General features: G+C 46.7%; 1 non-coding gene across 1 annotated transcript; it reads left to right on the top strand.

Moving 5' to 3' along the window:
- Positions 1–14014: 14014 nt before the first annotated feature.
- On the top strand, positions 14015–14206 carry LOC116983192. The gene has a single exon (XR_004414640.1). It is a non-coding gene; the product is annotated as a U2 spliceosomal RNA (small nuclear RNA).
- The last annotated feature ends 2743 nt before the right edge of the window (positions 14207–16949 follow it).

Here is a 16949-nt window from a genome sequence, read left to right on the forward strand (position 1 = left end):
TGTCTGTGAATTTGTACATTGAGATGTATTTATATCCCAAGTCCCTTAGCACCTTTGATTTCGGGATTCTCTCTCCATTTAGTACCACTGCTACAAGTCCATTCAAAATGCCTACTGCTCCATTCCTTGACCACATTTTTTTCACCCAGAGAGTTGTGAATTTGTGGAATTCTCTGCCACAGAAGGCAGTGGAGGCCAATTCGCTGGATGAATTTAAAAGAGAGTTAGATAGAGCTCTAGGGGCTAGCGGAATTAAGGGATATGGGGAGAACGGGTTACTGATTATGGATGATCAGCCATGATCAGCCATGAATGGTAATGCAGGCTCGAAGGGCCAATTGGCCTCCTCCTGCACCTATTTTCTATCTATGTTTCTATTTCAGGAAATCTGATCATTTAGCTGTGATTCTACTCTCTGCCTACAAACAAAAACCTGAAGCAGGAAGGTGTGGTACAGAAGCAGTTTCAATGTTGGTCTGCAGACCCGCATGACATCCCACTTGACAGCTTTGAGTAAATGGGCTGTGGGGTCCACGTTCAAGGGTTCTGTAGCCAACCTGAATGAGTACACCACTGCCGTGGCTGACTTCATCAGCAAGTGTGCAGAGGAATGCGTGCGGAAGAAGACAATCTGAGTGTTTTTATATCTGGATTTATATCTTGCTGCACAGATATGGGTGTACAAGGAGTAAAGAAGGGGGCTGAGAATGTATTCTTGCCAGACACCAGTGTTGAGGATTATGGTAGAGGATGATTTGTCACGTATCCTCACTGATTGTGGTCTGTTGATCAGGAAATCAAGGACCCAGTTGTGTGCTGACTCCAGGTTCCATGAGTTTGGACATGAGCAGAGCTGTAATTTATGACTAGGACACAAATTGTTGGAGTAACTCATAGACAGCATCTAAGGAGAAAATAAATAGGTGACTTTTCGGGGCAAGACCCTACATCAGATCAATCTGATGAAGGACCTTGATCCAAAACATTATCTATTCCTTTTCTCCAGAGATGCTGCCTGAACCGTTGAGTTACTCCAGCATTTTGCATCTATCTTCGGTGTAAACCAGCATCTGCAGTTCCTTTTTATACAGTCTATGAATAGAAGGTGTCCTTCTTATCCAGGTGTTTCAGCGATGAATGGTGGGCCAGGGATGAGTGTTGTGCCATCAGCCTTAGACCTGTTGTATCATTAGGAAAACTGCAGTGGATCAATGTTGTTTGGTGGATTTAATTTAATGCCTTCCATATCTAGCCTCTCAAAGCACTTCATGATGGTGGATGTCAAGGCCACTGGACGGTAGTCATTAAGGCACAAGATTTTGCTATTCTTTGGCACCAGGATGATGGTGGTCTTATTGAAAGAGTTGGGTACCTCAGAAAGAAGTATGGAGAGATTAAATATTGTGAACACTCCCGCTAGTTGGTCCACGCAGTTCCAAAAGACGCGGCCAGGGACTCCATCTGGGCCAGTTGCTTTCCATGGGTTCACCCTCAGAAAGTCTGGTGTAGCTGCTGCAAGTGACGTTGGAAAGAGGCATCCTTGTATCTGATGAGATGGATGTCATTGGCCTTCTGCTCAAAGTGAGCATGGAATGCATTAAGTTCATCAGGTGGGGCCGTACAGTCACCATCAACTTTGTTTTGCAGCCAGTTATAGCGCTCAGAAAGATCATAGCGAACTTTTTTGTACCATTTTGGATTGTTGACTTGAATGCAGTGTACTTGGCCTTCACCTGTGAATGTACAGGTCCTGTCCCACTTTCACCACCTAATTCACGACCTCTGCACTTGTTTGCCCTTGACTCATACTCGCAGCATGGTCGTCACAAGGTCATAGGAGGTTGTATGTTGGTCGTAGGTAGGTCGTGATGCTAGTCGTAGGTATTCGTGGCATCAAGTAGGTCGGGGCGTTTTTTCAACACGATGAAAAATGTCCATGAGTAAAAAAGGTTGTGAATTAGGTCGTGAAAGTGGGACAGGCCCTTACCTCACAGTTCATCCAGGCTGGGGAACACTCAGATTGTCTTCTTCTAAACGCACTCCTCTACACACTTGCTGATGAAGTCAGTCACGACAGTGGTGTACTCATTCAGGTTGGCCACAAAACCGCTGGACATGGACCCCACAGTCCATTTACTCAAAGCAGTCATGTGGGATGTCATGCGTGTCTGCAGACCAGCATTGAAACAGTTTCTGTACCTCACCTTCCTGCTTCAGTTTTTGTTTGTAGGCAGGGAATAGAAACACTGCTAAGTGATCAGATTTCCTGAAATGTGGTCAAGGAATGAAGCAGTAGGCATTTTTAACGGATGTGTAGCAGTGGTACTAAATGGAGAGAGAATCCAGAAATCAAAGGTCGTTAAGGGACTTGAGAGTGCTGGAGCAGGACTCCCAAAAAGTTAATTTGTAAGTCGAATCGGTAGTAAGGAAGGCAAATTCAATGCTAGAAGAATGGATAAGGTAGAGCCAGTGGATGTGGTGTATCTGGACTTTCAAAAAGCCTTTGACAAGATCCCACACAAGAGATAAGTACGCAAAATTAGAGCACATGGTATTGGGGATAGGACATTGACATGGATAGAGACCTGGTTGGCAGACAGGGAGCAAAAAGTAGGAATTAATGGGTCCTTTTCAGAATGGCAGGCAGTGACCAGTGGGATGCCGCAAGGCTCGGTGCTGGGACCCCAGTAGTTTTCAATATATATTAACAATTTAGACAAGGGAATTAAATATGACATCTCCAAGTTTGCGGATGACACAAAGCTGGGTGGCAGTGTGAGTTGGGATGAGGATGCTGTGACGCTTCAGGGTGATTTGGATAGGTTGTGTGATTGGGCAGGTGCATGGCAGATGCTGTATAATGTGGATAAATGTGAGGTTATCCACTTTGTTGGCAAGAACAGGAAAGCAGATTATTATCTGAATGGTGTCAGATTAGGAAAAGGGGAGGTGCAACAAGACCTGGGTGTGTTTCTACATCAGAAACTGAAAGTAAGCATGCAGGTACAGCAGGCAGTGAAGTAAGCTAATGGCATGTTGGCCTTCATTGCGAGAAGATTAGAGTTTTGGAGTAAGGAGGTCCTACTGCAGTTGTACAGGGCCCTGGTGAGACCGCACCTGGAGTATTGTGTGCAATTTTGGTCTCCTAATTTGAGGAAGGACATTATTGCTATTTAGGGAGCGCAACGTAGGTTCACCAGGATAATTCCTGGAATGGCGGGACTGACATATGATGAAAGAATGGGCCGACTGGGCTTGTATTCACATAGAAATCTTATCTAAAAATACATAGATCTTATAGAAACATACACAATTCTTAATGGATTGGATAGGCTCGATGCAGGAAAAATATTCCTGATGTTGGGGGGGGGGGGAGGGGGGGGGGGTCCAGAACCAGGGGGTCACAGTTTAAGAATAAGAGCAAGGCCATTTAGGACTGAGAGGAGGAAACATTTCTTCACCCAGAGAGTTGTGAATCTGTGGAATTCCCTGCCACAAAAGGCAATGGAGGCCAATTCACTGGATGTTTTCAAGAGAGAGTTAGCTCTTAGGGCTAAAGGAATCAATGGATATGGGGAAAAAGCAGGAACAGGATGCTGATTTTAAATGATCAGCCATGATCATATTGAATGGTGGTGCTGGCTTGAAGGGCCAAATGGCCTACTCCTGCACCTATATTTCTATGTTTCTATGCCTAAATCAAGAGGACTGGAATACAAAAACAGAGATGTGATGCTGAGGCTCTATAAGACGCTGGTCAGGCTGCATTTGGAGTATTGTGAGCATATTTGGGCCGCATATCTGAGGAAGGACATGCTGGCTCTGGAAAGGGTCCAGAGGAGTTTACAAGAATTATTCCAGGAATGAGTGTGTTAGCATATGATGAGCGTTTGACAGCATTGTGTCACTACTCGCTGGAGTTTAGAAGGTTGAGGTTGGGACTTCATTGAAACTGAATAATGAAAGGCATTGATGGAATGGATTTGGAAAAAATGTTTCCATTGGTGGGAGAGTCTAGGACCAAAGGTTTAGAGGATCAGAATTTAAGGGTGCCCTTTTAGAAAGGTGAGGGGGAACTTCTTTAGTCAGAGGGTAGTTCATCTGTGGAACTCATCGCCACAGAGGACTGTGGAGGCCATGTCAGTGGATATTTTTGGCAGAGGTAGACAAATTCTTGATTAGAACGGGTGTCTAGCAGAGTCCGCCAACACCTCAATGTCACATCACATCTCCCAACCCCCCTCGATATATAAAACAAGCTAAAGAACACTAAAGCATGCTACAAAAAACAACAAAGAAGGAAGGGACAGACAAATTGTTGGTCAGTCTGGCTTTCAGCTCATCCAGCTTGTTCTCCATTGACGGCACGTTAGTCAGTAGTATGCTGAGGAGGGGAAGTCTTGAAACCATGTTGTTTCAACCTCACTTGTAGTCCGGTAGGCTTCCCTCTTTTCCTCACTCGGTAGCAGTATTTCGGCATTGTGAGTTGGTTCTTTGGCCTGGAGTCTGGACCCTTGGATGCCTGGGAGGTGAGAGGCTGCTCTCGGTGGGGGTGTTGGGTACTTCCATGGGTTGGGCCTCCTGCCAGACTGGCTCCCGATGTCCGAAGTAGTTGTCGGGTGCTACGTTGGGTCTCTGACCTGGAGACTGAGTTGGTCGGCCTGGGAGGTTGGGCCTCTGGCCTGGCTGATTCCAGTAGGTTGGATGGTCCCTGGGGTGAGTGGCTGCGTTTGCTGGGGGCGTCGGGCACTTCTAAGGGTCAGACCTCTGTCCTGGCTGGCTCCCTTTGGTCGAGGTGCCGGATGATCTCAGAGGTCAGGTCGGGCCCTATTGCTGGGATCTGACATCAGGAGGTAAAGTCTGCTGTCCGTGGGGCATCGAGATTGGCCAGTGGAATCATCTGCTGACTGTACATTGGGGCCTGTTCCCGCAGGTCGACTCTTGAGGTCGAGTGGTCTGGAGGCTCCAGGAGGTCAGTAGGTCAGTAGGTCAGTAGGTCTAATCAATCGCGGTAGGCCTGACGAGCATGTAACCATATAACAATTACAGCACGGAAACAGGCCATCTCGGCCCTTCAAGTCCGTGCCGCACAGTTATTTTCCCCTAGTCCCATCTACCTGCACTAAGACCATAACACTCCATTCCTTTCCCGTCCATATACCTATCCAAATTATTTTTAAATGATAAAATCGAACCTGCCTCCACCACTTCCACTGGAAGCTCATTCCACACAGCTACCACTCTCTGAGTAAAGAAGCTCCCCCTCATGTTACCCCTAAACTTCTGTCCCTTATTTCTCATCATGCTTCGACCATCGGCCCTGTGGTCTGCGGTGTTTCTGGCTGCGGCGCGGCGGGAACCTTAAATCTTCGACCGCCGGCCTGCGGCCTACACCAACCTGAAGCCGCGGTCTCCGGTGGGGAAGAGCCGATCCAGGACTTACCTAGACTTTGACTTTGTCCCTTACCATCTGGACGCCCGCAGCAACAGCTGCGGAGGGTGGAGGGTGGAGGTCCCGACCACGGGGGGAAATGGAGGAGGACAGGCCAAGTTCTGTGCCTTCCACCACAGTGATGAATGCTGTGGTGGATGTTTGTGTTACATTTTTATTGTGGTTGTGTGTTCTTTATTATTGTACCGCTGCTGACAACCCAAATTCCACCGACCCTGGTTGTGTGGCAAATAAATTCTATTCAAATTCAATTCAAATGTCCTCTTGTTTGAATCTTCCCTACTCTCAATAGGAAAAGCTTATCCACATCAACTCTGTGTATCCCTCTCATCATTTTAAAGACCTCTATCAAGTCCCCCCTTAACCTTCTGCGCTCCAATGAATGAAGACCTAACTTGTTCAACCTTTCTCTGTAACTTAGTTGCTAAAACCCAGGCAACATTCTAGTAAATCTCCTCTGTACTCTCTCTATTTTGTTGATATCTTTCCTATAATTTGGCGACCAAAATTGTACACCATACTCCAGAATTGGCCTCACCAATGCCTTGTACAATTTTAACATTACATCCCAACTGTGAGAGATGGTTTCTGTGGGTTGGGGTCTGTTCACCGATAGGCCCAGAGGACCAGAAGTGGGATTGGCATCTTCAGGAAGGGGGGAGTGAGGGGTGACGGTAGTGTCTGTTGGAAGCTCTGGTAGGTCAGCAGGCTGCAGGTCAATTAATGTTCGCTGTAGGCCTCGCTGGTTGGGTACACACGGTGCCAAGAGTCATTCTGGTAGGTCCTTTGGTCCCGGGAGTCGGAGAATCAACAGATCTGAGAGGAGATTAAGAGGGGCATAGTTAGAGTAAGAAATACTGCTGTTGGAGTGGAGTAGAGCATAATGAATGATTGCAGATCCACTCCAGGGACCAGCACGCAAGTGAGTAGCCTGGCTTGGCACCATCTTGCATGCAATCTGCCGCCATTTCTTGCAGTAAATTTCAAGTGATTATAATCTGCTCTGTAAAAAATATCTCAATTTATTTCTCCCCAGTTTCAGCCGAATAAAAATTACACTGTTAAGAGAAAAATAATGTTTTAGAGAATAGAAGGGTGAATAAAAAAGATTAGCCTCGAGAAAACTTAGCAACTTACCCACAGAAAGCAATGCAAAGCCATAAATATTTTATATTCCAAATAATTGAGAATAGGAGGCTTTGGGGAAATAGTAATGAACTTATTTACATCTTAAAGATCTTTAGTAAAATATGACGTAAATAAAACATATATTATAACAGTGATTCCTATAGCTTTTAATATCAAAAACGATTTACATTTATTCATGGCCTCAAGATATCCTGAAGCACTACCAGGCAAAACATACTTTTGAACAGAAATGACTATTGTATAATTAAGGTGTGGGATGGTGTTATCCCAGGACAATGATGTAATATTCTGCTGTAAGAAATTTGCAATATTGTTTGTAATCATTTTGTACATGTTCATTGTGGTTCTGTAGCAGACTATCAGGAAATGCACTCTAGGGCTGCAGAGTGACTGGAAGCAACACTGCTAAAGATTTGTTGGTGCTTAATTAAATAAATGTAACAAAGTGAAGCTGAGAAAATAGCAGCCTCGGAAAATCATTTCCCAGAATTTTCCATTAAAGTGTAGAATATCCAAGAAGGTCAAGTACTATTATATTATTCAAACACCCTCAGCAAACACGCACAATATGGTGAAGAACAATCAATTTGGGTTTTTTACTGCTCAATTATCACACTGACGACATTTTGTGTCGTGGTTTTAACAAACAGCTTTCATGCTTTTTTCCCCCATTAGCAGTGCAGATGGACCATTATATCCAGCTTTACCAAATGAGAAATGCAAGTGATTATATCCTAAGCCAAGTATGGCGGTGTTTTATATAACGGAGCAGGACCAATAAATTTTACTTGACTAAATGTTTTCCTTTGATCTAAATAAACATTTTGTCCTGTTTTTTAATGTTATTTTTGGTCCAAGTTTAAACTGATTTGCAACTGGCATTAATTCTAAAAATGTATACTGCCAGATGATCATTTAAAATGATATACGCAGTTCCAACTGGATCTGGAATATACATAAACCATACACATTTCAACCATTGAAAGCTGCTGTAGTTAGCCTTATATAATCTGTCCTTGCTCATTTATTAATTACCCAATTAGACTTTGTTTTAAGTTGCTAGGGATAAATAATGCACCCAGAAAATATTTAAGCCATACGTAAAGCATTTTCCAATCTTCATTTCCTGCACACTCACAATCAGCAGAGTGCTGCAGTTATCACTACTTGTTATGTAGGTGAATTGAACTGAAATTGTGTAAACCGTACTGTTTATCAAGACAAGACCAACAACGCAGTGCAAATGGGAAGATGTATCTAGAGTCATAGAGTGATACAGTGTGGAAACAGGCCCTTCGGCCCAATTAGCCCACACCGGCCAACAATGTCCCAGCTACACTAGTCCCACTTGCCTGCACTTGGTCCATATCCCTCCAAACCCATCCCACTCTCTCTCCAGTTACCCTTTTCCCCCTCATGTATTCATAAAATCTTTTGGGATTGTCCTTAATGCTACCCAACAGAGCTATCTCCTGGCCCCTTTTTGCCCTTCTGATCTCCTTTTTCAGTTTACTCCTTAGTTCCCGAAACTCCTTCAGGGATGCACTTGATCCCAGCTGCCTATACCTGTCCCATGCATCCTTCTTGTTTTTAACCAATGCCTCAATTTCCCTCGTCAGCCAAGCTTGCTTACAATCGCCTGCTTTGCCCTTCACTCTAACGGGGACGTACACAGCCTGAGCTTTCGTCAGCACACTTTTAAAACATTCCACTTGCCCGATATTTATTTCCCCTCTAATAACCTGCTCCTGTCTACTTGAGCAAGACCATCCTCATACCCTCAAAGTTGCCCTTACCACAGTTGAGTGTCTATTCAGAACTCCAACATGAATGTTTCCAAAATCTGTCAGTGCTGCTGTTGGCCTCTTAGTTAAATACCTCCAGTAGGTGCAGACTATCTGAGGTGCATTATCCTTTCTGTAATGTGGCCACCGAAACTGCACATAATACTCCAAATGTAGCCTAACCAAAGTTCTATAATGCCCCTGTCCCACTTAGGAAACCTGAATGAAACCTCTAGAGCCTTTGCGCTCCACCCAAGGTTTCCGTGCTGTTCCCGGAGGTTTTTGTCAGTCTCCCCAATGGTCGAAACTCCGCTTCTTCTATGTTCCGGCGATTATTTCAAAAAATTCAAAACCGGCCGCGACTAAAAATAGGTTGCCGTTTAAAAAATCGGTAATTTTTTAGTCGAAGCCGGTTGCGATGCTAGTTGAAGGTGGTTGTCTGTCTTTTTTTAATTTTTTGTCTAGTTAAATGTAGTGTTTGGTGTTTTTTAACACTGGTTTTAAATGTGTATATGTGGGGGGCGGGGGGGGGAGGGGGAAACCGTTTAAAATCTCTTCCCTGTCCGGGAGACCCGACCTTTTCCCTGTCGGGTCTCCGTTGTCGTTGGGGCCTAGCACCGTGGAGCGGCCTCCAGCCTGAACGACCCGGACTACTCACCATCGTGGGGCTGGCCGGCCTCGGACCGTGGGGAGCGGTGGTGACTCGCTGCTGCGACTCGACTCCTGGGGCTCGGAGGCTCCAGCAACGCAGCCGCAGGTCCGGTGGACTGGGACATCGGGAGCTTGCAGGTCCGGGGGGAGAGACCGCTTCCCGGAGCTCCCGCAACGCGACTTCTCCAGCCCGTGTCGCGCGGTTGGAATGACCTGGAGCGGGGTCGTACATCGCCCAGCACGGCTTCATGGCCATGGGACATTCCAGCCCCCGCCGGGGGCACCAACTTCGAGACTTCTAGACTGGGAGCGGGGCCGTAAATCGCCCGGCACGGCCTAAAATGGCCGTGGGACTTATCATCGCCCGCCTGGGACTTCGACATCGGGAGAGACATGGAGAACAGGGGAGAGAAAAGACTTTGCCTTCCATCCACTGTGATGGATGTTTGTGTGAACTAAATTGTGTGTATGTCTAGGAATTGTCTTTGTTTGTATGGCTGTGGAAACAGAATTTCGTTTGAGCCTCACTGAGGTTCAAATGACAATAAATTGTATTGCCGGAGGTTGCAGGTGGTTGCTGGAGGTTGCAGGTAGTGGAAGGTAAAGGGCCTGTCCCACCAGCATGCGACTGAATGCGGCGAGCGCGACCTAACGTGGCGCTTGAGCCGTACGGCCTCGCGGGGCCGGTCCCACTTCAATCGCCGGCGCCGTATGGAGTTGTGCGGGGTTGGTCCCGACATCGCGCGGGGATCCGAAAAACAGACACTGTCCAAAAATTCCACGTGGCAACGGCCTGTCAGCCCGCAGTCGCATTAAGGCCGTGCGCACCGTCTTGACGCCGTACGCACCGTCTCGACGCCGTACGCAGCGTCTTGACGCCGTACGCAGCGTCTCGACGCCGTACGCAGCGTCTTGACGCCGTACGCAGCGTCTTGATGCCGTACGCCTAGCGCGTGCTGTTTGTGATGACGTAACCGTCCAAATTCAGTCGGCCCGCCTCCTGCCCAGCTGATTGGTGAGTATGATGTCGGGACCAGCCCCGCACAACTCCAGATGGCTCCGCGGTTGGAAGTGGGACCGGCCCCGCGAGGCCTTACGCCTCAAGCCACCACGTTTGGTCATGCTAGACGCATGCAATCGCATGCTGGTGGGACAGGCCCTTAAGACCTTCCACTACCTGCAACCTCCGGCAACCACCTTCAACTAGCATCGCAACCGGCTTCGACTAAAAAATTACCGATTTTTAAAACGGCAACCTATTTTTAGTCGCGGACGGTTTTGAATTTTTTGAAATAATCGCCGGAACATAGAAGAAGCGGAAACCACTTTCGGCCATTAGGGAGACTGACAAAAACCTCCGGGAACCGCTCGTAAACCTTGGGTGGGGCGCAAAGTCTCTAGAGGTTTCCATTCAGGTTTCCTAAGTGGGACAGGGGCATTAAGCTGTAACATGACTTCCTGACTCTTATATTAAATGAATTAACTAATGAAGGTTGTAAACCAGAACTGCATTTCATTGTTTCTATATTCTATATTGTCCTTGCCCATTACCCCATCATGAGGATCCTATGGCTCAGGAAACACCAATGCCAAATCTTCTGAGGCTTTTAATCCCTGTTAGGAGAGATATTTTTTTTTTGAAACATAAATTTTATTCATGAAATTTGCTAATTTAGAATATGCTACCATTCACAACATCAGAATTTTCATATCATTCGCCTACGAGATTAACTTTATATCAGCCCACTTTATTTCTTTCATATATATTCCGTGGGCAATATAGACTGAGATTTTTACACATGTTGCAGCAGTTTAATGTGCATTAGTGGGAGGCCATTTAAATGTGGCTTTTCCCCAGCGACTGGTTCCTGTGGCTGCACCGAGCTTCATTGCACCCCTCAGCATACAGTCCTGTTACTTGTACCGTACCACCCTGCAATCTTCTGTTGTGGACAGCAGCCTCTTCTGGAAGACCAGAAGTATCAGGTAAACCAAAGTATGTCCTTCACCAAGTTGATAATGTTCTATCAACAGCTGATGTTTATCTCACTATGCTTCCCCGAGATTAGCCCATGGATCGCAGAACCCTGCGTCACACCCTGCGCCAATGACCACTGCATTGCATCCATTTCTAGACTTTCTTGCTAAACACACACTCCAGTGGGAGGTGGGTGATGGTCCCATCTCACAGGCAATGCATGGAATGGAATGGAATACTATATTGTCACATGTGACAAGTCACAGTGGAATTATTTGCTTGAATACCCAAGGTATGCAAATAGACACCACATAAATGGTGCTGACAAAGTTACAAGGTACCCCCGTGACAGGCCCCCCTTTGTTCTCCTCCCCTCCCCTACCCCCCTCATGGCAGTACCCCCATGCTGGGCCCTCCATTGTTTTCCATCCCCCCTCACCCACGCCCTCATCGACTGCCGCACCGCGCGTCGACCCGCTAGGCTCCACCGCCATCGAGACTCTACCGACCCGCGAGGCTTCACCACCGCCGCGTCGACCGCAAGGCTACACCACCGCCACCGATGCTCTACAACCGCCGCGAGACTCCACCGACTCAGCCAGGCTTTGCGACCTGGCTTCTCTCAGGCCCGACTTTACCGTGGCCTCCTGGGAGGCGTCTGCCGCAGAGGCCTGGGATGTTAAGATTGCTGAACATGAAGGATTTTACAGGGCGGGCCTAACTCACTGTTGTGTATTTGGGTGCTTGGAACTGACTTAAAATAACACTCAGATATGGGAGTAAACTAACAAGCTTCTTTATTCCAGGACGCCACCTTGAGTCTCCCCCAGCGCGTGCGCACAAGACATAACATATGCTAATTTTACTTCGGAGTCACGTGAGTGACTACGTGAAGAACCCGCTCAGTGCGCAGGCGCGGCATTATGCCAGCAGTGCAACAGTGGCAGCGGGAGTTAGGCGCTCCCGCAACAGATGAAACGGACCGTCAGGTGAGTATCCTGAGGTCGGGTTTTCTTTTACAGGGGAGCCCCTTTTTCTGCTTGTGTTTTACAGGCAGAGAAAAAGGCTCTGGAACAAAACTGTCCCCCGTTCGAGGAGGAACGTTTTCCGTCGGGGGGAAGGGGGGCAGCAACAGGCGGTAGGAGCGTTTACCCGGTGTTCCGTAATTCCCCGACACCGTGCCGAGCCCAGCCCGATAGCGGGCTGGATGTATAGCCACCCGAAGAGGCATCCGGCAGGTGTTCCCGATTTGGGACGGGACGTCTCTCCACCCGCATGGGGGGAGAGAGAGCCGCCTGAGCTGCTGGAGCGGCTCTCGGAGCAGGTGCCTGCGAGACGCGCTGCTTGAGGGGCGCTCTCGCTACTACAAGGCACAAAAGCTCTAGAAGAAGGCGGTAGGAACATTTACCGGGCGCTCCGCTATCCTCAAACCGCGCCGAGGCCAGTCCCGCTAGTGCCTGAACTGCGGGCTGGATGTTCAGCCATCCGAAGAGGCATCCGGCCGGTGGCTTCCGACTTGTCGGAGGGGACGTCTCTCCACCCGCATGGGAGAGAGACAGCCGCCTGAGCTGCTGGAGCGGTTCCTGGAGCAGGAGCTCCTGCGAGACACGCTACGTGAGGGGCAGTCTCGCTGGAGGGTTCAGGCATACCCTCCACAGTGCCTAGGCACTGCCCATCGCTTCCTCCTTAGTGTGGTTAGCTTTGGGGTGACCAGTGGCTGGGCTGGTCATGAAGAGGGGTCACTGGCTGAACAAAATCGGGAGTATGCTTGAGGTACAGGATCAGGAAGAGCTGCTGGGTGTGGCCGCTATGTGGCTCCACCACTAGCGAGATGGCTTTTCAGTCTCAACTGATGGCCAGCTTACTACCTGTCTTTTCCAAAAAACCTCTCCAAGACAGGTAGCCATGAGGCGTTGGTTTTATCACGCCTCCCCTAAATTGCATTTACTCAAAGTGCCCGCCATTATTGGGGGATACATTGAGCAGCGCATTTAACCTAAATATTTAAAAAATGCATTTGGTACCCTGACGTCGGCTATCATGTCCACCTGCTCATTCCAGAAGGGCAGGGTAGTATGGCAAAACACCTGACCCTACTGTTCAACGGTATACCTCATAACTTCTCAAATGAACTCACAAACCTGCCCTCAATCTATGAAATTAACAGGACTATGAGAACGCCGACCTCACAAGCACAGATTCTGCTACCTGGCACTTACCAAACCAGTCCTAAAAAACTGGACGAAGTGTTCAAACTATTCGGCACAAGAGGGCAGAGTCTGGAATGAGCACCACACTAAACCAGACAGCAGTACCTCTACGTGTCCACCAGGTGCGTCTACCTCATGGTACTGGTGAAAGCTCGGGGCCTGCATGCCAAACCCGTAGCATTTTAGGCCACGGCCCAGAGCAGGCCCCAGGGAAAATGCGCCACCCCCCAACAAACATCGTCCCTACAAGAACAAGGAACCAGAAACCGAAGAAAACAACAATGAAGACAGATAAGTATGGTTCCTACCATCACATAAAGGTTAAGGGTTGTACTAACAAGGGGTGGGTGAATCACGCCTGGTTAGGAAGCTATCACTCTTGGTAGTTATATACCAAAAAATAAATACAAGGGGAATAGAATTAATATCTTGCCACCAATTCAGCAAGCACCCCAAGGGGTCTACCCTCCCACGATGGTAAATGTCGCACCATCGTTGATAAACCACTTGAGTATTTCACCAGGTATACCCATTCATGGGATTTGTAACTACTACCATGGATCCAAGGATACTTTATGGTAGACATCGACCTTGAAGATGCACACTATTCAGTACCTTCTCATATAAGTTTCGGATATACCGCAATTACCTGGATGGAGTAACCATGATGAGCGTTGCGGCATTTAAGTCAAAGTTATCCAGAATCAACTAGCCCTGACACTTAGAAACATTCCGTCATGGCATGTCTATATATTAACGACAAACTATCCTTGGATACAGCTTTAGCTGCATCGCTTCTCGGCCTTTTGGCTAAGATCAAGTGTAGTATCTGTTCTTATCAGTTTAATAATCTGATACGTCCCTTATCTAGGGACCATATATTAAATTGAAATTTGGAACAGGGAGATGGAATAGGGGCTTGCTCCGTCCACTCCACGCATCGACCCAGTATTGCAGTGCCTCTGGGAACGGTGCACAAAATATATATCCAGATATTTACGTTGACCATCCACAACTTTGTTATCTGGTATTCATTAAGACTATCAGTCATGGTGCATTAACCACCAATCAACTACGTGGCAAAGTAATTGGGATATAGCAGCATTACCAGCTACTGAACTTTGTACCTTTCCTATGAGCTGAGATACTAGTGTTCAAAACTATCTCCATACCTGTAATATGGGGGCAAATGGATTAATCTGTAGTGCTATCATGGAATTTATCGGGAGGAAGGATTATGGTTGTACACTTCCACCTGTTTTGAGTAACATCTTATGTGTCCTGATGTGTTACTGAGCTTGTAATACTTAATGCCAATATGAATTGACTTAAACATGTTATATATTAACTTACTTAATTCTAGTGAAGCATTTGCTCAGTAATCCACCAAATTTGCATGTTCGTTTACAAGATAACAACATCACAGTGGTGGCATATACCAAACCACTTGGGCGGAGAACATCGATATTAGGTGACAATTTATTAACAATTGGAAACCGTATGTCGTCAAACATGTTTGACCATCAGTAACTCACCTATCAGGTGAGATAAATACTGTAAACATACATTTAAACCAAAAATATTTGCTGAAATTACTAAGCAATATGGACACCAGATATCGATTCCTTATATCCAATTAAATCACCACGTACTAACTTACGTCACATGAAACCAATCTCAAGGCAGCGGCAATGGAGACATTCCCGCGTATTGAGGGGTGGGGGGAACCTAATCTCTATGTTTTCCTTTCCTTCTACCTCTTCAATAGGTACTACGGCTTCATCAGTCGGGTACTACGCAAATTACAGTGGACCAAGTCCACAAGCATGGTTCCCAGTGATCCTCGACATGGTCATTAAAAGAATTGCAGAATTGAGAAGACCATTGCTGTGCTTGGATCAGCAGCACTATCAACCTGATGACAGCATTCCGTCGCATATCCTAGGGAACATACCTGAGGAGCATCAAGAAATGGTACACTGTTTTCCAAAACAGGAATTACACATTCAACTATAACAAAAACTGTACTGGAGCTCCTGGCAGGTCTTCACCACAATGAAGGACATGTTCTGTCAGCCTACTCAACTTGGGTACCGCTCACTGGTGATCAGATACAGGAGAGGTATATCAATCCATTCCCCAGAAATAGGTACACCCAAATTGGGATGTCAGTGAAATCCTGACATACCTTAGGGGATGATCACCAGCCAGGTCACTCACCCTGGAACAGCCTACCCTGAAGATGGACATGCTGGTGGCCTTACATCAACACAAAGAGCCAGCTCTCCCATCTACTGCGATGGGACAACATGGTTATAACACCAGATAGTGTCACATGCCCATTCAAGGGTTGGCCAAACAGAACAGACCAGGAACATCAGGTCCAGTCATGAAATTCCGGGCATACCCACCTGAACCACGTTTTATGTGTCATGACCCACTTAGAGATCGACACAATAAGGAATACCGAAGGAGAGGAAAAAGCCTTATGGGTCAGCCACAGGAAACCTCATGGTCGGGTGACGAGCTAAACTATCTCTAGTGGCTCAAGCAGGTACTGGGAGTTTCTGGAGTAAATACTAACGTGTATAAAATCTTATTCCACCAGGACAGCTTCCACGTCAGTAACTAAGAGGATGGACGAGCCTATGGACCACATCCTGGCTACTGCAGGGTGGTCTAGGGAGTATACGTTCCAAACTTTTATAACAAACCACTGACAGAACCTGTATCGTTTGCAGAAAAAGAATCTGCAAAAAATATATAATTTAAGCCCGGGGGAGCAATTGGTCTTGTTGTTGTTAATAACACCATTATTGTTTTTACAAACAGATTCATGGTTGATTACGATAACATACTTCCTCCCTCGAATAACTTCGGCAGCGAGTGAAGTATGAACTGTTACACGGTTTGAAATTACAGAGCTTTGAAGTCTTCACGTAGTCACTCACGTGACTCCGAAGTAAAATAGTAAGATTAAACGAGAACGTACCAGTTTGAAGTTTGATCTGTATTTTATGAGGAGTTACGATGAGGGATTACGTGCCCTCCGCTCCCACCCTCATTATATGGATCAAACTAATAAATTGATGTCTCCTTATCTTTACTATGTTTACTTCAAATAACTGTGTCTATCTGTGATTCCACACCGCTGCTTGGAAGTATGCCGCGCCTGCGCACTGAGCGGGTTCTTCACGTAATCCCTCATCGTAACTCCTCATAAAATACAGATCAAACTTCAAACTGGTAAGTTCTCGTTTAATCTTACTATTATATCACATACATCACACTGCTCCCCCTTTAACTTGGTGGCAGGTAACACCATTTATATTACAAACTTAAAGCACACGGCATTGGGGGTTCAGTATTGATGTGGATAGAGAACTGGCTGGCAAACAGGAAGCAAAGAGTAGGAGTAAACGGGTCCTTTTCACAATGGCAGGCAGTGACTAGTGGGGTACCGCAAGGCTCAGTGCTGGGACCCCAGCTATTTACAATATATATTAATGATCTGGATGAGGGAATTGAAGGCAATATCTCCAAGTTTGCGGATGACACTAAGCTGGGGGGCAGTGTTAGCTGTGAGGAGGATGCTAGGAGACTGCAAGGTGACTTGGATAGGCTGGGTGAGTGGGCAAATGTTTGGCAGATGCAGTATAATGTGGATAAATGTGAGGTTATCCATTTTGGTGGCAAAAACAGGAAAGCAGACTATTATCTAAATG

Source organism: Amblyraja radiata, chromosome 1, assembly GCF_010909765.2.
Source record: "Amblyraja radiata isolate CabotCenter1 chromosome 1, sAmbRad1.1.pri, whole genome shotgun sequence".
NCBI lineage: Eukaryota > Metazoa > Chordata > Chondrichthyes > Rajiformes > Rajidae > Amblyraja > Amblyraja radiata.